The 8,548-nt window shown below is 42.8% G+C and overlaps 1 protein-coding gene across 4 annotated transcripts in view; it reads left to right on the top strand.

Annotated features, from left to right (window-relative positions):
• Positions 1-346: 346 nt before the first annotated feature.
• The window catches only part of BTBD9 (BTB domain containing 9), a 414,802-nt gene continuing 406,600 nt past the window's right edge, over positions 347-8,548 (top strand). The window contains exon 1 of one of the 4 annotated variants that reach the window (XM_045498061.1): positions 347-1,138. The gene's annotated coding sequence lies outside the window, so the exon portion shown is untranslated. Of the gene's footprint in view, positions 1,139-1,309; positions 1,386-8,548 lie in introns of those variants that run through there. The other 3 variants (XM_045498063.1, XM_045498062.1, XM_045498064.1) reach the window with 3 other exon arrangements.

Here is an 8,548-nt window from a genome sequence, read left to right as displayed (position 1 = left end):
CACGTATCCCCCAACCTCCCACTCAGTACTGTCAATTCTACCACCTTAATAGCACTCACATCTATTCCTTTCCCTACATTCCTACTGCCAATACCTTTGTTCAGACTCTTATCGCTTAACTGGAATACAGCAATGGCCTCAATACTGGCCTCTCTGCCTCAAGACTTAACCTCTTTCCTGTCCATTTTTCACTTCCATACCTTTGCTCATAAAACACCTTTTGCCTGAAATTATGTCCTTTTTGGTTAGTCTCCAAACCCTGGCACCCCAGTTTGCCCAAACGTCAAGCAAAACTGACTATCCAACATCAGCCAGGATCAGACTTAAAGTTACGTTTCTGACTCCAAAGTCCATGCTCTCATCTGCTCCTGCTCGACTGCCTTCTAACAAAAATATTTTAAAGTCTAATGGGCTTTATACTTTACAAAGAACCTCCGCATACAGTATTTTATCTTAGCTTCACAATTCCTCAGTGTAGGCAGGATGGGTACCGTTACCCCACTTATAAAATGAGGAAACGGGAATTCAAGGCTCGATCCATCACATCCTGTTGCTGGGTTAACGAGTGTCACTCAGCAGCCTTCCGCGTTAACCGCACCCTCAGCCCCCTTTGGTCCCACTTTTGTATAACCTTCCTGCACTTTGCAGAAGTAGCCCATAGGATCCGCGCCAGTCTGGACAAGGCAGCTGCTCTTTCCGCCACAGGCGCCCTGGAACCTCGCGTCGGGGACCTTCCCATCTGCCGTGACGCGATCGGTGACACCACACAGTGACGTATGGTGACGTGCTTACCCGGAGCCAGGTGCCGGCAGGGCAGCCACACCCTGGGGCCCCCCAACTCAGGAGGGCGACGGGTCGGGCGGGTGGGGAAACGACGCAAAACCCGCCAAAGGCCACATCCGAGCCCTAAACCCTCGGATCCCGCCAGCCGCCGACCGGTTGCTAAGTGACGCCAGCGCGCAGAGGCGCGTGCGCGGCCACGGCGGTGTGCGTGAAGGCGGACGCGCGCCGCGGCGGCGGCGGCGGCGAGGACGGCGGCGACGGCAGCGGCCGAGGGGGCGGTGGCTATAAGGGGGGTGCGGAGCAGGCGGAAGAGGCGTCCGTGCGGGCGGCTAGGTCGCAGAGAAACATCGTTGGGGTGAGTAGCCGGGACCTCGCAGGGGAGGTGGGGCCTGGCCGCACCTGCTGCGCGGGCCCGGGGCGCGGAGACGCGCACCCCCACAGTACCCGCGCGCGCCGCTCCACGCCCCTCTGCCGCTTTTTCCGGGGGCGGGGAAGGAGAGGGGACGGGGGCTGGCGAGGGTCAGTTCCTAGGCGCTGGCGCTCCGGGAAGCGGCAGCGAGGTGCCGACGGAGACTGTGTGTTCCCGGAAGGTGTAGTGGGAAGTAGGTGTCTGGGGGCGTCGAGGTGGCTTTGCCAGGCTCCCCGACAGAGGAGTCGGAATCAGGAGAAGCCCGGGTTCCCAGAACAGCCTCGCAGCCTGCCTGAGACGAGGTTGACCGGGATGGAGAGGAGGTGGAACCGGGGACGTAGTAGGGCTGGGATTCGGAAAGTTTGGCACTGCTGGGGCCTTCCTCGCCCCTGCCCTGGCTGGGCTCCGAGGAGGAGCCGGTTGTTATGGAGAGAGTTGTGAATCAGTGCCTGCGTGCGGCGTCAGACACACCCACGACCTGGGGAAGGCGATTGTCAGTACTGATAGGGGGCAGCTAACCTGTTGCCTGGAGTTTCCAACTTCACATGTGTGTGCACGTGCGTAATGCACGCATACAACTTTGCCCTAGGCATTCTGTCACGTTGCTACAGATTTTAAGGCCAGGGGGCAGATATCCATCCTAAATTCTCACTTCCCTCTGGACTCAAATCAGCTGTTTTATTTCTCAGAACCTGTTGTGTTTCTGTCATTACTAGGGCCAAAAAAAGTATGGAGGCACTGTTTTTTATTTTCCTTAATAGAAGTACAGACGTCCTATTTCTTAGGCACAAAATACAGATTCTGCTCAACGTGTGGGCTGGAAAATGTTGGTGGACAGACAAGCCTGAGTGTGAAGGTGTAGCAAATCATCAGCCCAGTGCTCTCAATGCGCTGGCTCCCCTCGTGAGTCAATGTGTGGTGATTGTAGTTGCCATTCTTGGGAGAAAAGAGTATTGAAGATAGGGAAAAAGTCGGTATTTTCTGACTTTTGATTAAGGCAATGCCTAGAACAGAGGTAGATGATACTGAAATTTAATCAGGATCTGTGCAAGAAAATTGAAGAAACATAACTTGTAAGTTTTCATTCAGCTCTAAAATTTTGTGGTTCAGTTTCATAACTGAGGATCTGTGAAGTATGCTGCCTGAGGTGCTTACGTCTTGGAACCAGTAATCTTGCTCTGTAGCACCTAGAATACTGGAAATTCAGTGTCTCTTGCTCACTGGACTAGGTAGCTTTTAGGACAGGTGTCGTGTCTTTTTTATTCATGGCTTTATCTTCAGCATCTACACAAGTTTTGCCACAGAGTAGGCATACAATAAGGTATTTGTCATATATTACACTGTGTATGAGTGTTTATCAATGAATCTAGCTTAGTCCATCAAGGAGTTAATATACGTTCTCCCCCCCCCCCCCCATCATGTTATATGTGGGAAAAGGGAAAAGAGTTATATGGGTACAAATGACATAGAAAACCTGGATTTTTTTGATAAAGAGCAAATAGACTGGGGGTGCCTGGGTGGTTCAGTCAGTGCAGCATCAGACTCTTGATTTCTGCTTAGGTCATGATCTCACTTTCATGAGACCAAGCCCTGAATCGGGCTCCACACTGAGCATGGATCTTGCTTAAGATTCTCTCTCTCTTCCACCCTTCTCCCCTGCTCATGCTCTCTCTCTAAAATAAAAATAAATAAATACATTTCTAAAAAAGGGTGGTGAGTTCAAACTCCGCTTTGAGTGAGTTCAAACTCCGCATTGGGCTCCTCACTGAGTGTGAAGCCTACTTAGAAAAAAAAAAAAAAGCAAATAGTTTGTTATGTGTATGTCAAATGTATGAGCAAAAATATGTCAAATCATTATGAAACCAAATGAGGCAGTATGTAAACAGGTGCTATGTGAGATGCTATACTTTAAGTGCAGTAGAAATTTAGAAAAGATAAGACCTGTGGTGGGCTGAGTTAATGAACTCTTTGGAAGAGGTAAGATTTGATCAGGTCTTTGAAAGAGCTATAAAATTTGAATTAGAGAAGAGGTAAGGAATCATGTTGAGAAAATTGTGTGAATGTGCTTGATGAGGGAGATATTGAGGAGACCTACATGTCTGGTGAGTGGAGTTTAAGGTCTCTGATAGGGAGATGTTGGAGAGAGAAGGTTTAGCAGATTGGGAAGGAAAAGTGTTAAGACTAAGGCACTCACTGATAACAAGATAGGGGGTGCTTGCTAGGTGGAATGGGAATTGTGTTAGAATAGTCTTAGACAAGAATAAGTGTTATCCTTACTTAAAATTAAGGGATATTATGGTTGAATCAGGATTGGGTTGTTGTATACTTCTGATGTCAATTACTAATTTGAATAAATGCCTCATTAATGTGCGTGTATCTTATATACTTGTCAGCAGTGCGTGTCCCCATTTCTAAAATCTATCTAGTGTGCTTGGGCCTTTCCACTGGAAATCTGAAATGATGTACCCAAAGCAATTATCCAGCTATTCTCAGTGACACAGTTTTGCTTGGGATTATCTCTTAGAGTGCCCTGTGAGGTTTGTACTTAACCTCTGATTCTGTAAAATATACAAGTAACATTTGCTGGGAAAGGAGTCTGTTTGAAGAAAGATGCTAAAAAGCATTGACAAAAAGATTTGAGAAAATTAAAGATGTTGCTGCTGAGTATCTTTGTTCTTCATAATATCTTTTGTTTTATGTTTTGTTGTTATGTTTTGTTGTTATGTGGAAATTCTTCAGGCCCATTAAACCTGAAGCTGAATTGCTAACCTACCATGTGTAAAGTTGCAACACCAAATGTTGCATTATTTAACAACTCAGCAAATATTTATCGGGTGCTGGCTATGGCTAGATACTGTGGTGGGTGCTGGGAAGACAAAGAACATGACACGGTAAGCCCAAACCCTGTGAGTTACTACGTGTTCATTAGACGAGACAAACCCGTAAACTTGGGATGTTATGATAAGAGTTAATCACCTTGGAATAAGTAAAATGCTGAGGGCATTGATCACTTTGAAGGAAAAAAAATTGATAGAATCAGGGAAAGCTTTAAAAAGAAGAGGATAGAACTTAGCCCTGCAGGTTAAGTAGAATTTTGCCACATGTAAAAGGGAAAACACACAGTCCAGGAAGAGGGGAGAGCATAAGCACAGTTGCTAGAGATTAATATCAATAGGGTTTTTGGAAAACCTTGAATTGTTTCTTGATGAGACAGGAAAGATATGGTTGCAGCCAAACTTCGAGGGGTTTTCATTCCATTCTAAAAAGCCTAGATTTTCCCTCCCATTCCAACCCCCGTGTTGGTGATGGAGGGCCTTGGAAAGTGGACTCATAAAAAAGTTAACTGGCAGTTCCTGTGCAGAGCTGCATTGGCATGGAGAGGCTAGCAGACCAGTTAGGGTATACGTAAGAGATGTTGGGAGCCCGAAGAGGGACAGCAGGAATGGATGGATTGTAGAGATATTTTAAAATCTCTCTAATAGAGAGTTGTTAAAATCTCTAAATGTTATGACCAGTTAGAGGTGAGAGAGAGTGAGAAGTTAAAGATGTGTCTACCTTTAGTAACTGGTGATTATGATGACATTAAATTAGAAAATACAGGGGAAGCAACACAATTGCAGTGGAGGGAAGAAATGATGGCATGTTAATTATCAGGTCCCTGTGTAGAGTTTGGAGAGGTCCACTGGGTGATTGGAAATTCTACTCCAGAGTGGATGAGACAGTTTAGGAATAATTGTAACAGTCTATAGGGCCAAGAAAATAGTACTATTCTAGGAGTAGTGTAGTAGTTAACACTGTGGACTTTGGAATCAGGAAAACCTGAAGTCTTGTCTATTTCACTTACTGGTTGGGTCAGGTGACCTTGGACAAGTTGTTTAACATCTCTAAGCCTTAATTTCTTCTGAAAAGTGCGGTTAATAATACTTCAAAGAATAGTTGTGGAGATTAAGTAAATAGAATGTGCACAATGATTAGCATAATGCCTAGCTTATAAATGCTTAATAAATGATAGCTGTTGCTATTAATAGTGGTAGTAATAGTGACAGTTTTAGAGGTAGTAGAAGAAGATACAACTACCCAGAAGAGTGGAGAATGAGAACTGGAAAGAACAAGGAATGGAACTTGTGGACATCAACACTTAGATTAAATTTAGATTGGTTCTCAAACTTGAGCATGCATTAGGAATACCTGAGGCCCAACGATCTCTTTTGCAGTGCTGGTGGGAATGCAAACTGGTGCAGTCACTCTGGAAAACAGTGTGGAGCTTCCTCAAAAAGTTAAAAATAGAATTACCCTATGACCCAGCAATTGAACTACTAGATATTTATCCAAGGGATACAGGTGTGATGTTTCGAAGGGATACAGGCACCCCAATATTTATAGCAGCGCCATCAACAATAGCCAAAGTATGGAAAGAACCCAAATGTCCATCCATGGATGAATGGATAAAGAAGATATGGTATATATATATATATATATATATATACACACACACATATATATATATACATATACATATATATACACACACACATATATATATATATATATATATATATATATATATATACACACACAATGGATTATTACTCAGCAATCAAAAAGAATGAAATCTTGCATTTGCAACTATGTGGATGGAACTAGAGGGTATTATGCTAAGTGAAATTAGTCAGAGAAAGACAAATATAGGACTTAACTCATGATAAATTTAAGATACAAAGCAGATGAACATAAGGAAAGGGAAGTAAAAATAATATAAAAACAGGGTGTGGGACAAAACGTAAGAGACTCTTAAATATGGAGAACAAACAGAGGGTTACTGGAAGGCTTGTGGGAGGGGGGTGGGCTAAATGGGCAAGGGACATTTAAGGTATTTACTCCTGAAATCATTGTTGCACTATATGCTAACTAACTTGGATATAAACAAACAAACAAAAAAAGAAATACCTGAGGCCTTGATAAAACACAGATTTCTGGGCCCCACCCCCACAGTTTCTGATTCAGTAGGTCTGAGTGGGGATTGAGAATTTGCATTTTGAACAAGTTCTCAGGAGATGCTGATGCTGGTGTTCCCAAGACCTCACTTTGAGGACTACTGACTTAAAGAGTGGATGAAAGAAGAGAAACCGGCATAGAGACTAACAAAAACTGGTGGACAGAGAACCAGGAGAGAGAGTGTAGAGAAGGATAGGGAGGTAGCAGCCTGCAGACTGTAGATCCACCAGTGTGCTTTCCAGTTCTGTAGACTTCATCTTGTTCTTATTACTGTCTTCTCCAGAATTTGGCATAATACTTGGCACATAGCAATGCTTGTTTGAACCTTGAAGCCCCTTACTACTGTCCTTGTGCATGATTGCACGTACTTCATGTACATATTTCATTCATTCTTTTATATCTCTGCTGAGTCATAGGGTACTGTTTCTAATGTTACACACACACACACACACACACACACACACACTAACTACAGAAAATTTCTTTCAAATAGCTGATGCATTAGCTAGCTGCTGTGACTTTGAATTAGATATCTTACCCTCCCCCCTTTTATTTATAATGTCAGAGAGTCCAAAATAATTGTCAGTAACAATTGTCAGGAGGATAGTCTGTGTCTTGAATTAGGCACTTTGCAGGTTTACAAGGTAAGCAAATAGTATATTCCCTGTACCTTGGAAGTTTGCAGTAGGATGGGTGAAGGAAGGGAACAGGAGGAGATAAGATCACAAAAATGTGGATTGAGAGGAACCTCAATATAAAGGCTTTTTCCTTGTTTGCCAGTATACTTTGTATCTTATGTGTCTGAGGACTTTAGCATATAGAGCAAATATTAGTTCTAATCTCTGATAGGAAGTTAAAAGATTTACACTGTATAAGGAAATCAAACACTAGTTGTGCAAAGATATAAGTACTATAAAGAGATTTCAGGAGTTAAGTTGTAGTTTCATGATGGACTAGTTAGCTACTCACCATGCTTCTTTGGTTCTTGTTATCTCTCATTTATTTTTTCTGTTAATATTTAAGTATTTTACTTACTATGTGCCAGAAACTGTAAAGTGCTGGGCATAGGGAAATAATTCTCTGGGCATCTAACACTGGCTTTAGTTAGGGGGTATGATACTGTGTAAATGAGTGTGCACACATGTCAGGAAGATCTGATATCTGCATTTTATAATTTTAAGAATATATTGATACGAGTAGACATCAAGAACTTGAAGTTAAATTCATTCAACCTGTGTATGCAAGGGACCATGAAAAAATATAAGCTGAAAACCTGAGTGTCCACTTTCTGTCTTGTACCCTCATATTCTATCTTGTACATAATCCCTCATATCCATTTTCTCCTTTGCATTCTTACTGCTTTTACCTTCGTTGAAATCCTCAATTTCTTGCCTGGATTATTGCATTAGAGTCTTTAACTATACAGCAGTGGTTCTAGGGACAGCATTAAAGTCTCCTGGTAACTTGTTTCAAGTGGAAACTTGTGGACCTCACTCTAGAGCTTCTGATTCAGAAACTCTGGGGATGGTGCCTGGCGATCTGTTTTATGGCTCTGTCTAGGTGGTTCTGTTGCAACTAAAGTTTGGGAACCATGGACAGGGTGTTTGTAAAATTGTAGGAGTTTTTAAAGAAATTAGTAGATGCCAAAAGTGGAGAAAGAAGTGAACAATCTGTGAGAAGCAGGAACACATGAACCAAGCTGACTAGGGTGTAAGATACCTCCCACAAGGGGGAAGGAAGACTCATTTGTTTCCCTTGTGGCTGGTTTATTTGTCCTGTAGGGTACGTATTCTTTGGCCCAGGATCCTAAACTCACACTGACGCTTTCTTGCTGGGACCCCAGCTCACATAGAAAATGTCTGTATCTTTTGATGTCTTCCCTCAGGAATTCTACCAGACATTTAAAGCAGAGTTAATACCTATCCTTCTCAGGCTGCTCCAAAAAATAGAAATGGAAGGAAAACTTCCAGACTCATTCTATGAAGCCAGCATTACTTTGATTCCCAAACCAGACTGAGACCCCACAAAAAAAGAGAACTACAGGCCAATATCCCTGATAAATATGGATGCAAAAATTCTCAACAAGATACTAGCAAATTGAATTCAACAACATATAAAAAGAATTATTCACCATGACCCAGTGGGATTCATTCCTGGGCTGCAGTGTTGGTTCAATATTTGCAAATCAGTCAATGTGATACATCACATTAATAAAAGAAAGGATGAGAACCATATGATCCTGTCAATATATGCATAAAAAGCATTTGACAAAATGCAGCATCTTTTCTTAAAAACTCTCAAGAAAGTCAGGATGGAAGGAACATACTTAAACACCATAAAAGCCATATATGAAAAGCCCAC

Source organism: Leopardus geoffroyi, chromosome B2 (assembly GCF_018350155.1).
Source record: "Leopardus geoffroyi isolate Oge1 chromosome B2, O.geoffroyi_Oge1_pat1.0, whole genome shotgun sequence".
NCBI lineage: Eukaryota > Metazoa > Chordata > Mammalia > Carnivora > Felidae > Leopardus > Leopardus geoffroyi.
Note: the sequence above shows the minus strand (reverse complement) of the source record. Positions and strands in the feature narration are given on the sequence as shown.